At 40.3% G+C, this 16600-nt stretch overlaps 1 protein-coding gene across 7 annotated transcripts in view; it reads right to left on the bottom strand.

The window, feature by feature from the left end:
• The window catches only part of CDKL5 (cyclin dependent kinase like 5), a 146938-nt gene extending 130601 nt beyond the window's left edge, over positions 1-16337 (bottom strand). For all 7 annotated transcript variants that reach the window (XM_006911629.3, XM_015589165.2, XM_015589164.2 and 4 more), the window contains exon 1: positions 16233-16337. The gene's annotated coding sequence lies outside the window, so the exon portion shown is untranslated. The remainder of the gene's footprint in view (positions 1-16232) is intronic.
• Positions 16338-16600: the final 263 nt, after the last annotated feature.

A 16600-nucleotide genomic window follows, 5' to 3' on the forward strand; every position in this document is an offset into this window, starting at 1 on the left:
ACAGGATAGTTCAAACGAGGACTCCTACTCAATAACGTTGAGCCAGAGAAGTGGAGAAAGGTGCCAATTAACTGTAGCTTCCATGAGAAATAGGGAGTCCCACCACCCAGAGCTAGCACCTAACAAACTCTGCAGGAAAACACTGCATTCCAGGCCAAGGAGATAGCATATGCAAAAACATCAAATTTGAAACAATTTTATGGGGAACTCTACACGCTGGAGCACAGTGTTCGAGGCAGACAGGGAAAGGACGTGAGGCTGAAGAGGTAGGTAGGCAGAGAACACACCAGAGAGCCTGATGGGCCAAATAAAGGAATTCAGACGTTCTCCTACCTTGATCTCCCTCTGCTATCAACTTGAGAGCACCACTGCTGGCTGTCAAGCAGGTCAGTGATAACATCAAAATCAGATTTTTATATCTTATCAGCAACTGTAGATAATATATCTGAGTTGGACAAGACCCAACTATCTCTACCTTAGCAGCCTAGGTGGTTGGTGGAAACAGTAACGAGACTTTTTTTTTTTAATTAAGGAGGAGGAATAAGTCGTCTGAGGAAAGGATGCTGCACTTGCACATCAGATATGCTGAGTTTCAGGTACCAGTAAAATGCTCAGGTATAGATTTCCAACAGATTATTAAGAATGAGTCTGAAGCTTGTAGAGAAAAGGTGGAGAAGAATTTAGAAATTTAGAAAAACATCTACATATAAGTAGAACTGAAACTCTGGGCGTAATTGAGACAATGACCTATGATAACACTTAGCCAAGAAGTCAAATCCAGGTTAAGAGCAGTAAGGAGTAAGTGGATCTAGATGAGCCCGTGGAGGATGCAGAGAAAGAAACTTGAGGACATGGACAATCAGGATGCAAGGGGAACATTAACAGTGGCAGGTGCAACAGAAAAGTTAAGTAAAATTAGGACTGACTGAAACCACTAGATGCAGCACAGAAGAGGTGATAGGTGACCTCAGGGAGGGAAAACCAGTTTTAGTAGTGAGGGGTGCAAAGCCAGAGAGCAAGAGGTGAAGTTTGAGGAATGAGAAATGAATAGACTGTGTATAGACCACTGGACCACCCTCTCAGAAGTTTAGATGAGAAGGGGAGGAGAAGGTTAGGTAGCTAGGAGAGAGGTGGGCAAGTGGTTCAGGAAAGGTTTTCTAGGATGAGAACCATAGGAACAAGATAACGGGCAGGGAAAAACAAAGGAGTCATGAGCAAGACTAAGGATGCTGCAAGGTTGCCGAACCTCGGCACTACCAACATTTTGGCCCAGGTAATTAATTCTTTGCTGTGGGGGCTGCACTGTGCATTATAAGGGTTAGCAGCATTCCTAGCCTCTCTCCATCAGATGCCAGTAGCATGCACGCCACCACCACCCTCAGTTATGAAAACCAAAAATGTCTCCAGACATTGCCAAGTGTCCCCCGGGGAGCAAAACTGTCCCTGGTTGAGAAACATTGGGATACACATGTGTGTGTGGGGGGGGGAGTGGGAGTGGGGCAGGGAGACTAGAGGGGGAATAACTGATGGGAAAAGACTGTCAAAGCAGCAACAGCGCAGCCGAGGACCCTGGGCAAAGGACTGGCCTCAAGCACCTCATCATCTGAGAGAGGAGGAAAGGACAGCTCTGGGGACAAAGGCACCGATAAATTTGTACATGGAGCCAGAAGCTCAGCCAGAAGGCCCTCAAAGTTCTCAGTGAGTGGAGGCAAGGTTGTGTGCGAAGCATGAGTGGTGATGATTCAGAGGCAGGACTGAGAACAGTGGCTAGGGTTGATAACACTAACAGGAACTGGTAGCTGGCAGGTCACACTACAGAAGACCAATGAGGCTGGAAATCACCACACTCCCTTCTCTCACCGAGAATGTTAAAATGTCCCTCCCCGTGGGAATCACCTTCATACTGATTACAGTCCCAAAGAGTCTATACAAACTTCGACCGCACAATGGAAAGAACAGACCCCTGAGAGTTACCTGGAAACTAACCCATTTTTCAATAACATCATTCCGATCAGACAATATGAACTGTGTCCTACACAATCAACATCTAAATGAACTTTTGGTAAGTAACCTGTTCAAGTTGGAAGATGCTATGGTTGCAAGTACTTTCTGGTTCTTAACTGGATGAACTCCTTCCTGACCAACAGGCAGGAAAACTAAAATAGAAAGGAGTGGCTACAAAGACAAGAAGCCTGTTAAATGAGATTCTTCACAGGACAAAAACCTGCTCAGTCTTGCCCTCTAAACCAAGGGCTGCAAACGCAAATGATTATGGGACCGGGACATCAAAGACATTGCCTCAGGTCTGTGCATGGGAAAGAAGCCAGAAGTGAACCACCAGCATGAAGCCAAGAGATACAAAGGGTTGCCCTTGGGTAAATAAGAAAAAACAAAAGCTACACACAGCAGCCCAGGGCTGTGCACAGGAGTGACCAAAGCGAAAGGGAAAACCCAAGTCTTTGCTCTACCACGGTTATGGCACCCAAATACACAACACTCTCCAGATGTCACAACCCCATCTGAGCAAAAAGCTAAGAATAAAATTACCATATGACCCAGCAATCCCTCTTCTGGGTACTGATCCAAAAAAAAAACTTGAAAACAAATATCCAAAAAGATATTTGCACACCAATGTTCATAGTAGCATTATTCACGGTGGCCAGGACATGGAAGCAACCAAAGTGTCCTTCGATAGATGACTGAATACAGAAAATGTGGTACATATATTCAATAGAATATTACTCAGCCATAAAATAAAATACTGCCATTTGCGACAACATGAACGGATCTTGAGATTATGCTAAGCGAAATAAGTCAGAAAAAGTTGAGAACCATATGATTTCACTTATATTTGGGATATAAAACTGAAAGCAACAAATAAACATGATGGACAGACTCATGTACATGACAGTAGATGAGTGGTACCAGAGGGAAAGGGGAGAGGGTGGAGGTAAGTAGGAATAAAGGGGGTCAAATTACTGGTGACAGGAAATTTAACGTTGGGTGGTGAACACACAATGCAATATACATATGACATATTGCTGAATTGTACACTTGAAATCTATGATTTTATTAACCAATGTCAACCCAATAATTTTTTTAAATAAAATTTTTAAATTAAAAAAAAATTTTTTTTAAAAGAAACCCATCTGAGAATAGATCAAAAACTCTCCACAAGCAGCGAACCCAAAGGGTCCCATCAGAGACAAATACAAAGCCATCCAAAGAAGCATCCCACAAACCAGGCACAGGCAATTTCCAAATTGTCAAATGTTGCAAACCACACACAAACACAAACACACACACACACACACACACGCACACACGCATGTGAAATTTAAAGGGAGGGAGGGGAGAGAGTATAAATGAGAGATTTTGTTCCTTAAGAACTACAGCTAAGAAAATAAGCCAAAAGAGGCAAACAAAATTTTATTTTAAAATGTTCACAGAAAATGCCCTTATGAAAATTTAAAAGCAGTTTAAAAAAAAAACAAATTTTTACATGTAAAAATATAGTCAAATGTTTTTAGTAAGAATTCTCAATAAATGGATTAGAAAATAATAGACTAGACACAGCTAAAGAGAAATTAGTGTATTCTAACATGAGTACACTAAATCACCTAGAAGTAAAAACAAGAAATATTAAAGAAAATTTAAGCCATGTGAAGAATATAATGAAAAACTCCAACATATATCTAAATAATGTTTCCAGAAATGGAAAATGGAGGAGCAACATTTTAAAAGATAACGACTAAGATATTTTTCCGCAACTGAAGGTAACATGAGTCTTCAGACTGATGGGAGTACCCCAAATAAGTGTGATAAAACGAAATCCACATCCAAACCTATCAGGAAGAAACTGCAGAAGATCAAAAACAAGGCAAAAATCTTAAAGGTAGCCCAAGACAAAAGATAATTACCTTCATACAAAGAAATTACATTTGAACTGACTAAAGACTTCTCATTAACAAGACTTGTCAAAACACAATAGAGAAAATAATTGTCACTGTAAAACCCTGTTACCCACCTCCAAAATTAATCAAGAGAAAAAAGTGAAGTAAATAAAGACTTTCAGAAATGCCAAGACCAAGTTTACTACTAACAGGCCTTTAGTAGAAGAACCATTTAAGAACATTATAAAGAAAGAAACAACCTAAGAAGAAATGGGGTAAATGAAGAATGGTGAGCAAAGAAATTCGCTGAGCAAAAATATTCACTATTTTTATAGGCTTAAGGTGGCTTAAATAAGGCAAAACTAAAGCATATAAAATGACTATCATGGACGAGGGAATGAGGATTAAAAGATAAAACATTTTAAAATCTTTGTCTTATTCAGGAAGATGGGAATAATAATTAAGCTTAGACTAAGTTAAATGCGAATGTTAAAATTTTAAGGGTAACCAAACCTGTCTTTTACTCTGGAACAAGAAAGTTAGAAGGAACATAGCTGCCTCTCTTCCACTGAAAAAGATCTGGCTGAGTTTCAAATTCATGACTTTCTTTAAACTAAACATATCATGGAACAACCAATTAGCTCGGTATCTTCAGTTCTTCATAGAGACAGGGTCTGCAAGGAGGAAAACAGCCATGTGCTCACCTGGGGTAGTCCGCAACTGGACACCGATTACAGGAGTTCAGCTAGAACAACTGGCAAATTGATAAAAGCCTGATGTGGTTTGCTGAAGGGACAGTATGAGCCACTGGGGGAGGGGGATGGGGGTAGAGAAATTGGGGAGACCCCAACTTTCTGCAGGATCTTCCTCCACCAACCCCACCAGGCACTCGCACAGAGGCAAAAGCCCTTAGGAATGCCCATTATGATGCAAGCCTTGGGGGAAGGGCACTGCAGCAGTGCCTTGGGAACAAGAAAACCACCCAGACCCTTCTCTCCCTATCTCCACTAGAGAAGAAAAGCCTTCATATCTGTGAAAGGAAGATCAATAAGCACTTCTCTCTACCCTTAAAGCATGAGTGAACGCTCACTGCAGCTGGGAAAAAAGGCGGGTACCCTACTCCTGGGAGACTGACAAGATTCTACACTGAGCCCACCAGGATAGCCAGGGGAGGGCTGGGGAGGGGCAAGACCTTGGGACAGGGTGCAGGCCTAAACCTGAGGTTTAATCAGAACAAAAGAACACAGCCACAGCCCACCACCACTCCCTACCTCCAAGGTAACCAATGTCCAGTAGCAAGTAAACAGCAGAATGCTACCAGTAGAGGGTCAGAAGAACAAGAGCAAGTACAAAGATGCTCTCTAAGGCATAATTCAAAAGGAAGATCTAAAATCCAGAATAAAATAAATCGATTCCCACCCTAATCACAAACTATCTCCGAGAGAATTTGAAGCCTGAGGTACGATGAGGGTAACCATAGCAACAACCAAATTCAAATCCAGCCCAACCCTTAACTAGATTAATTCAAATCCCTGCAGGAAAGGTCCACTTACGACATCAAAATTATGCACATTAGTCTCTATTGTTCTACAAAATAGGTCAACACAAATGCAAATAACAAAAATGCAACAAAAAAAATCACAAGGTATATGAAAAGGCAAAGAAAAAAATACTTAAAAGTCAAAGAAGTATCAGAACTAGACATAGAAGCAGATATTGGAAATATCTAAAATGAAATTTTAAATACTATGAGTAATATGTGTAGGGCTCTAACCCGAAAGGAGAACAGCATGCAAAATCAGATGGGTAATTCAGCAGAGATGGAAACTATAAGGATAAAATGAAGATACTAAAAATTAAAAACAGTTAAGAGTTAAGAGTGCTTTCAATGGGCTCTTCAGTAGAATCTATTCAGCCAAGGAAAGAATCAGTGAACTTGAAGACAGGACAATAGAAATTACCCCAACCAAAACACTTCAAGAAGAGAGTGAAAACAAAATAAAACAGAACATTTGAGAGCTGTGGGACAAAATCAAATGTTCCAACATACTGGTAATTGGAATCACAGAAATAGGATAATGGGACAAAAACGTTTGAGGAGATAATGGTTGAAAATATTCCAAAATTAATACAACATCTAAGCACAAATCACAGATGATCAGAGAATATGAAGATGCCACCACTTAGCACCAATGCCACTCGAGATAATGCCATAAGTTCTGCCATTGTCCCTCCTTAAAAATCAAACGTGTGTCAACATGCTCACCAGGTCATCAATCAACTACACATGATGGCCACCTCACAATGCTCAGAAGTCTCGCTCTCTGTAAATAACTGGTCAAACCTAGGTCACAAGCCCATATCCTAGCTGTAAAAAAAATTAGGAATGTGAGTTTTCTGGGAAAGTGAGACGTGTAATATGAGAAATTACAAAAAATAGAGAGAGGGTATTTAAAAGTCCACTACACATGCTAAAAATACAAAACAAAAAGATCCATCTAACTAACCGGCTATTATTGTACAGTGGATTCTTTGGTGAGGACACTGCATCCCCAGAGGGCCTTCTTGTAAGGCAAATATTTTACCTCAATGTGGTCACATACTTAAAAGCAGCTTCCTAATCTGAGGGACATAAACAGTAATCTGGGTGGGGGGGACATGATAAATAAGCAAACATCTTCAGAGAATGTCTGTTTTGCTTAATGGCAAAGTAATGTAAAATGCAGATATATACAAATACACATACACATGCACACACAAGTTTATTATGGAATAGAGCTCGCTCAGCACTTCAATGAATTCCTGCAGTAAATCGTGGAAAAAAGCTCAAAGAAATGTCACTCTTATAAGTGTCATCTTTGGCCTCCCCCTCATCTTCCATACTGTAAATGTTGGTAGAAAAGTTTCGGGAGCCCCACAGAGAGCCATTAGCACCTGTATGACATCAGCACAGTCAAACACTATGTGGATCCAATTGTAACAGTTAGGCCCAGTGACTAGATACAGGACAAGCGTGTCTGTAGGCCAAGCAGAGAAGAAGAACCACGAGATAGGTATCTGACAGGGAAGAAAAGCTACTGAACAAGGAAGAAGGTACTGACAGGAGGAGATGGGGAGGGGACGGAAAAGAGGCACGCCTTTCATAAGAGAAATATTTATTGAGCATTTCCTATGTGCCAGGCAATGCACTAGATGCTGAGGCGACAGTCAGCGCTCCATGACTCCACGGAGCTTCCGGTAGAAAACCGATACCATCTGTTTAGCCATATTTCCAAAGGCCCACTCCTATTTAAACTCCTGGTCTTAGTATGTCCCTCCTATACTCTCAGGTAAAAGTGAAAATGGGCAGGAAAAAAAGCCAAAAGATGGTCATAAAGAAAGAAAATCAAGATCCTAGGATGTAGCTGGGGTACAAGCATCAAAGCGAGGCATGCAATACATAAATCCATGTTGTTTCTTACTACCCTTCCGGCTTGATATGCTCATTCTTAAATCCATGTCTTTGAATACACCATCTGCCAGGAAACTCCTTCCTCCACCTGACATTCTTGGCCTCCTTTAAGACTCTTCACAAACTCTCAGGAATCACTGCCTTTCCCAGTCCCCTTAAGTCTGCGTTAAGTGCACCTGTCCTGGCCTAGAGTACCAGCACCTTGTATTTTCATCTTCACGTACATATCATCCTGTACCTTCGTCATTGTTTTCTGCCTCTGGTGCCAGATTGCAAACTACATAACGACACAACACCGCAGCTTGGCTTTGTCTATCACTTACCATGATGCTGATACCCTTTCAGTTGCCTGAACAACACTTGACATCAAGATACCCAAACCTTTACCCTGTCAGCCAAAGAAAGACAAGTATGGCCTTCCTTTACCAATCCTGCACAAAGGGACAGACTTGAAAGCACAACTCTAAATCAAGGGCAGTTGCTTCGGATGCTACAGAAACCACTAGCACAAAAACATCAGTTGCAAACTCAAAAATGTGAAATGAGGCAATTCTTTTAAAATAAATGACCTGGGCTGGATAGGACATGAAAAAAGTAATGACACAAACCCCTGTAAACTCTTCAAGTTACCAGCACCAGAAAAAAAAGAGAAAAAGAGAGGAAAAAAGATTAAAGCAACGAGAATACAGAGCAAGTATAGAATGGTTCAGAAAAACCTCAGAACTTAAGGCCAAAGTGAGCTAAGTTAGAGGCTGCATCAAAATGTAGATTTCAAAGGAAATATTTGAAGAAGGAAGTGATGCTGTGACTTCTTTGTATATGTGGAGGGGAAAAGTGGGCTACAGCATTCCATACAGGCACAAACTAACAACTTTACACCAAGGAAGACCTGAATGACTGTTCATTCAATCATCAAGGCAAGCAAAAATTTAGCATGGCTAAGGATTTCCAAAAAAGAACTGGGCAAAGGGACACTTACCGTAGGAGGAGGAAAAAACGAATTAGGATATATAAAATAACACCTTTACAGCACTTATATACAGCAGCTCGCCTGACCATAAGCAGCTCAACAGAGACCAATTTAATATAAAAAATGAAACGATGACGGAACGTAAACCAGATTTGAAAATGGTACTCCTGCTAATGATTAGTAAGCCTAAACAATATTAATAAAATTCTCTAAAAACACTGTAGGTGCTCAAATGAGGTTTTATCAACTATGAAATAGCACAAATGCTGAAAAAATATTAAACTAGACCTAAGACATTGTATTTGGGGGGGAATAAAGCAAATTTAATGTTGACAGTTAATGAAACATTTTATTAAAACATTAAATAACTTGAGCAGATTAAAGGTGTCTGGGGGGAAAAAAACAGCAGAGTTTTAAGTTTAAATATGGAAGAGAGCTAAAATTGTTAGAAAAAATTTTAACTCAGTTATAAATAGAAATGACATTCCTATATAAGGTTAACAAAATGGTGAAGGATAAAAGAAAAAGAGGAGCCTTTGGAAAATTAAAGGTAATTTCTACAAAAACAATGAAAAGAGTATCACAGATGACAATCAATCAAGGAAGCAACTGCAAAAACTTTAATGAGATTAGAGAAGAAAATTCTACCCTGGAGAGAATTGACTTTTTAGGTAAGTTATCAAGGTTTCATTGAGCTGAAACTCTTGTTTTTTGTGGCATTTCATTTCATGTCACATCCCTGCTTAAAACCTTCAATAGCTTCCCAGGAGACTTAGGATAGTTCAAAAGCCCAGCAGCTGGCCGTTACTAAGCCTTTTCCAGACCTGGCCCCAGCCTACTTCTGCTTCATCACCTGTTTCTCAACTTTCCAGCCATTCGGATTTCTTTCAGTGCTTTAAAAGGTTCCGTTTTTCAAAAGCCTCTGCCTCTCACTTTGCCGGAGGGCATTTGCACCTTCTGCCAGGAAAACTTATTTCTCTAAATACACCATATCCATCTCATCCTTTAGGTCTCACTTAATGTTACCTCCTCAGTATGTCCTTCCTATCTGCTCCCCTCAGGACAGAGTCCATGTTATATACTCCCATAGTGCCCTGTACTTCTCCTCTGCCTCCATCTCAAGACTGTAAATTATTTGAGGGCAGGGCCTACTTCTCTTTCATGTATCACTCTGTCCAGCCTCTATCACAATCTAGTACATAGTAGACACTCAATTAGCATTTGCTAAATGAAGAATAGATCTTCAGGATGTAGGACAGCTTGTTTTTGAAAGATAAACTAATAAAGTATGAAATGCCAATTAGCACAAAATTAGCTTTTGTCTTTCTCACCTAGTTTTGATTATTAACAATTAAAACTTTTTATTTTCCTTTGCAATGCTAATCTTGAATTTTAGTGGCAATATTACTAATCATAATTACTAGCAAGTAAAGCTAATATGTCCTACAACAGGCTGACAAACCAGGGTGGGGTATGTGAATAAATGCTAGGATATGTCACACCTGAACCAGCCTTTGTAATCTCTGAAGGATTCTACTCATCAGGAACGTAGCTTCTACTCTTGGCCAATATTGGGGTGAGTAACTGGGCAAATCCAAGTCAGTAAGTCGTTCTTCAACTATTACATATCCCCATTGTTAGCTGCCGTATCTTCCTCACATGAGTGAGTGTGCACTTAATCTGATTATTATAATACAATCTTGCACAGCCAAGAACCTAATCTTTAGGCATAATACAAACTGAGATCTGAAATTGCAACTTACCTAAAATAATTTAAGGCAGTCTTAAAATATATATATACACACACACACATTCATCCATATATTTTAACTTCCAGAAATCAAGCTGTTATTTTCAAAATCGCTATTTCCCTTTAAGTCGAAAAAGTTACAATGTCAGAAGGCACTTCATATATTAATATTTGATATTAGAACTTTCTCTTACAAAGGATAGAAACTAACAACAGAATCATATACAGCCATAGCTGTTAAGAGTTTTTTGTTTTTTGTTTTTTAAAGGTAACCTTTTTCAAACTAGTTATGATTGAATTTACAGTAAACTATTAGCAGTGCTGTCCATTCTGTTGGTCATTGAAAATCCGGACACAAACTACCACATAAGGAGTTATTGATTTACCTGCCTGGCACTTGTAAGGATCACTTTTCATCCAGAAATGTTCATCTAAAAGCAATGAAAGGTTAGACAGTTTTAAAAACACTTTATTGCCAACCAAACCATCGCATACCTCTATTAGGCAAACCCCAAAATTAGCATCCCTAAGCTATCTTATCTGCAGTGTCCATCTACACACACAGTACTCTGAGCAAAGAAGAACACCTGTGAACTGATGGGCATCAGACTATCCTGTACAACTCGTTCCCAAGTTAGCTTTACTGCCCCATCCGCCCCCCACAACCCCACAATATCCACGCTTGAGGGTAACTAAAAAGAAAATAATGCAGGCAGGAAAATGATGCAGGCAGCTACAGATCTCTCAGGTTAAGCTATTTCTAAATCCCACAACGATCCAATCTGAAGCAACGCAGAAAGCAGACGTGTTTGAATTAGAGCTCAAACAGTAAAACGCACAATGTTATTGGCTTAAAAATCAAGAAAACCAATGATTTTGCCCATGGTCTTAAATCCTTCAAAAAAAAAATTTCTTGCTCAATAATTACATGACTTTTACCTTGATTTCTTTTTCCTGCATTTCCAACATATTATTAAGAACATTGTATTTTATTTAGTTTAAAAAAGACCAAGACAAAAATCAAATCAAAACCACAAACATAAGGTAATTTATGCCATTTCCAGTACTGTCCTTTATATTTTGCTATGTATTACGTTTAGGCAAAAATTTGTGAAAATATAAGAAGTACTAAGAAATTGTAATAATGTGTAAGAAGATATTTTTTAAAGGTATCTTGTTAAGGTCTACATGATTTATCGGTATCTGATGTTAAAGGGATCTAGGTAGAAGCAAGTAAGGAAGGTAAAAAAATGCATGTTGGCAGGAGGGATCTTTTTGTGGTGATGGAAACATTCTAAAATTGGTTCGTAGTGATGGCTATACAACTGCATAAATTTACTACAAAAAAATCATTAAATGGTACACTTAAAACAGGTGAATTTTATAGTATGTAAAGTACACCTCGATAAAGCTGTTAAAAATGCATACTGAAAACCTGTACCTGATAAATCCACAAGAACTATTTATGTGTAGGTCCGTCCCACCTTTGTAGAATAACTGTCCTACTTCGGCCAGTTGATTTCTGGCCCTAAGTTCTTACGATATTCATCACTCCTTTCTAACTCTAATAAGTGACAAAAGTGATTCTCATCAATTTCTGAATAAAATATTAAGTCTTTTCCCTCCCTAACACAGACTTCTGAGAATTCCTTTCGGCTAAGCAATGGCTTGGCTCTCTTAGAGATGGGTCTTGTTTAAACACACACACACACACACACACAATCACAAGAGGCTTTAAGTAGCAGAGAACTCTACTCTCAAGTAGAAGAATTTTTGTCAGAGTCCAATTTCTATGTATTAATAAGCAACTAACATACCTCTGCAGACTTTACCTCCAGATTTCATTTCGCTTAGGTCATTACATTTACAGAAGAGATACCATCTGCAAGTTGTAATGGCTGCCATTTTACTTCAAGAGTTCATCAAATCACAAAATTGAATTCAAAGAATATCTTCATAGCCTTTATTAGTGTAGCAAATTTAATCGAAATCAGTCAAAAGTTATAATGGAACTTGCAAAAATATGAAATACCAAGTGGATCATTAGAAACAGCTACTCATTTTGGGGTGTAAATAATTAGGTACAACCTTCGTTTATGAGGAAACTAATGACCCTGTTAGAGAAGTCTGCACTTCCAGTTGTCCTATCTAGCAGTGCTGATGAATCTGAGTCCATCTCCCACGTGACTAAAGGTTAGGCGGCCAGTGTAGCCTGTGAACTGTAGGAGGCACATTTTTACCTCTAGTACCACCCCAGGAACGGAATCAGATTCCTAAAGAGAAGCAGAAGCTCGGTTTTGAAGAGCACAGGTTCAAGTTAGACCGGTTTGGATGGAAGTTTTGCCTCTGCTGCTGACTAGCTGGGTAATCTGGACAAATTATTTTCTCTCTCTGAGCCCATCTGGCCAAGTGTACACAGGAATTAAGAAAAACACCTACTTCGTACAACACATGTATGCACATATATCCATGCAAATAAGTTATTTGCCATAGTATCTGGTATTCAGTAAGGCTCAATAAATAGATAATAATTATTATAGAGAAGATTGCCCCAAAGAGAGACAACACCCAAAACTTGACCCTAATAGAACTATCTCGAACAAAAAATATTTCTAAATACATAAAGAGCTTACTTAATTCAAAGTGCTGACAATCAGTCTCAAAGACCTGAATGGGCTTGCTCCCTTTAATGTAATAATTTTCTGTTAATTCCCAAATCTGAATTGTCTAAATGTTATCAGTCTCTTCGGGTAGGAGGTCCTCACTCTTGGCTTTCATACCCACCAACATAATCGCACCCAAGTTCCTTTCTCAGTATTAAGAAGTATACAAAAACTTGAACGAGAAATAGGCCAGACCTTTGTGTAATTCAGTCATCCGTGCACCGCTCTATATAAAGGAAACATTCTAGAAACGATCAAGAATTTGAATCCAAACACTAAAGCGATGCATTGCCAACAAAAAATTTCTAACGTTGAGTTTAAGATAGAAAGTAAATTGGAAAAGCCTCCCAAACTGAAAGTTCAAATGTAGTCTTTTAATTGCATCGTTTTCTTAAGTTGAAATGTGATCCAACTGACACCATCACCAGATGATAATCTTTTAGATTCTTTGAGATTTTTTCTCCTCCTCTAGCAAGAAATTTGGTGTTGCCAATAAATTAAACTTTAGAATCTAAAATTATCAAATGCTGAGTAAACAGCCTTTTCTACCTAGCAACTTAATACTTCCAATTTTGCTGTTCTTGTACCCAAGTTAAGGGTTACCTAAAGGACTTCCCTCTCATTTTGGATCTGTGCATGTGAATTCCATTTGTTCTCAAATGTCTTCTGTTATTATTTGACATCAATTTATTACATGAAAAAGTCATATCCCCAACTAACTGCCAAAAACAAACTACCATATTAGCGTACCTTCTATTATCTGGAGAAAATAAAGGAGATAACCATCAAAGTTATCAAAATGGAAGGGGAAAAAAGGTAAACTTTTAACAGGCACGCTGAAGGCTTATTTTCTCTGCTTACCTCCTTAAAATTTCCTACAGCCATATTTTCAGATATAGCTGAATTTTCTATCACAAAATAAATTGAAGCATAAATCATAATGAAAGGTTAAATTCCTGCAACAGAAGCCACTGTCATTTCCAACAATGCAACCATTGTTGAGTCTCTCAGATTCTTGGACACAGTGGAGAAACAAGGCTGGTCGGAGGTGGGTGGTGGGGGACATACTTGAAGTAATTTCTCCACCTCTGTATTTCACTTTGTAATGTTAACAATACAGCACCTTCAAAGTAGAAATACCACCTAAAATCTGGTTCTCATTAAATGAGACTGCTTTAACCCCATGCAGCATATTTGGAACAGAATATATCTGATTCGCAATCAGTCAACCTTCTATTACTCATCTATGCGAGATGGCCCTGCAATTTCCCTCAATAGGAGCCTTTTATTTTGAAACCCCAGGGAATACGGTAGATGCCACACTCTAGTTTAAATAACTCCAAGAAAATTACAATGAAAATAATGGCAGATTCCGTCCAGGGAACTTGCATAAGTAAACATCAAAAACCTGAGATAAAGGGGTAAAAAAATCCATTCCTACCACAAGCCCCAAAGTCATGAATAAATTACAAATCTGAGCACGAAAAAAGTAATCCTCTCTAGAGAAAGAATGCTTATTTCTAATTATTTTAAAAAATATACCAAGTTTTGTTTTTAAAACAATTACGCTTAGGAAACATGCTAAATAAGCAGAATTAGAATACTAAACATATATACATATATATCAAATTAAGTGTTGCATTATGTTTTAAAAAAGCAAGACAATTCAAGGATTTGACACTCTCCAACTGAAGACTCTCCAACGCCTCTGAAATAGATTATTTAACGCTCTAGAAATGATTAACTTTATTTAGCATGCCTCTTGTGGAGTTCTATTATTTAATACAACCAAACTGGATTTTTTTTTATCCTAATTAGGTTTCCATGTACTTGTGAAATGCTCAGCATACACTGTGCTGGCAGCTTTAGTTCTACGGCTTCTCTCTTCTGGCTCCTTCCCCCTTCACCCCCCGCCCCCGAAAAAAAAAAAAAAAAAAAAAAGATTTCCTTCCCAAATGTTCTCTTCTCTGCATTTGTCAACAGAAACACCCACTGGTGGTGTCAAACTGGTAATACTGCTGCAGGCTTCCTTACTCCTGTTCCAATGTCAACGCCAAAAATGCTCAAACCCAAAATAGTACTTTTAATAAAGAAATTAACAATCGCTAAGGTACTCAACTATCATGTCCTCAAAAAGATGTACACTCTTTAAAAAATTTATTATTAATGAACCCTAATTGGGTTAAAGATACTACCCCCGCTTCAATATCAGAGACAAGTAAACATAGCTTCTATACATTTTATAAAACATTTGAAAACCCTTAAAAGAATTAAAAACAAATTTACATCTAAATGTCATTCACATAATTCAGAATAACCTCGATAAAGATGCCTTTTTTGTAACCCTAAAGGCAAGACAGGAACAAGCTGGAAATGTTCCAGCAGATGTTACCTAAAACGATAATCCTATTCTGTACATATTTATGTCTCCTGTTTCAGTCAAATGCTCTCAAATTAATTTGTGTAATCTTTCACATTAACAACATAACCGTTACGTCCAAACCAACCTAATTCAGATGCACGGGAAAAAATTATTCCGTGTCTGCGATACTTTCTAAAATCAGCTTAAATTTCAGCCAATTAAAGTAGATTGTGTTAAACAGAACATGGATATGCAACTACTTAAATATCACTGCATCCGTCTAATCTAAGAAACTAAGGTCAGGTTTTTCTTATTCAGACATCTGTGCTTTAGCACTCAAGTGAAGCGAAAAACAAAACCCTCAAGGAAGATCTGCCTTTACACTGAAATATGTTCGGGTTATTTTTTTCCCCAACGTGGGCACAAAACGAGTCAATGCGAACAGAACCTGTTCGTTCTGCGAGATGGTTCCAAAGCCCAGGATTTGATTTCTATGAGGGTACAAAGGGTACGAACGTCTGGGAAAGGGCCAATTTTGCTCCTCCTCACTATGCCAGTCTTGAACTTCATTGCAACGCCTGAAACTTGTTCGGGAGAGGCTGGAGGAGCCGCGGGGCAAGCGGTGGGTCTCTCGACCACCCTCGCGGGAAGCCAAGGTCAGCTGGGCCAGGGCCGCGACTCTAAGCCCTCGGTGGGTCCCGGGCTCTTTCGGAACTCGGGAGGGGGGCTCCGGTGCAAAGACTCCTCCCCGGCGGGAAGGGGCTTCCCTCGCCGCAAGCCCGAGGGAGCTAGCGCCGCGGGGGCGGCGGGAACGCCGCAGACCCACCGCTAAGGGGAGCCCCGCCGGGCGGCCTTGACCCGCCGCCCCTCCTCATACCCTCTCATATTCCCACACCCCAAAATACAGCCCTAGCCCCGCAGCGGGGAAACCCTTCCAGCGGCGCAATGGGGCGCTTCAAGGGGGGGTCACTCCAGGCTGGGGCGCCCTCGCCGCGTCGCCCAGTTCCGGGGGTACCCGCGCCGCCGCCCCTTCTCAAGTCTGCCCGGGGAACCAGGTGGGTCCCCTCCCTAGGGAGAAACTGGGTGGGCGGCAGGGCCGAAGGCAAGAAGGCCTGACAGAAGGGTGTCGGCGCGACTACTCACCCCGCGAGCCCCCAGCTCCCAGCCGGGGAACCCACAGCTCCTGAAGCCGCCGTCGCCGCTTTACCTTCCCCAGCTGCAGGGACAACTAAACGAAACCTCTGGCCCCGCCCTCTCGCAAAAGCGAACGCGCAGCCTAATATGCTAACTGCCCCGCCCCGGCCGTCCCGTTCAGGCCAATGGGGAAGCTCCTCAGCCCCACCTATTTCTGATAGGAGCCAATGCGGAGAGAGCGCTCGTGCTCGAGCTCAGGCTCGCGCGCCCTGCCCGCGCCGCTCGTGCTCGGGTCCCCGAAGCCGAAGACTACTGGTTCCTTGTATGAATTTTCCTGCGCGAACGCGCGCGCGCGCGCCGCGCCTCCTCGCGCGCCA

This window comes from Pteropus alecto, unplaced genomic scaffold (assembly GCF_000325575.1).
Source record: "Pteropus alecto unplaced genomic scaffold, ASM32557v1 scaffold23, whole genome shotgun sequence".
Lineage (NCBI taxonomy): Eukaryota > Metazoa > Chordata > Mammalia > Chiroptera > Pteropodidae > Pteropus > Pteropus alecto.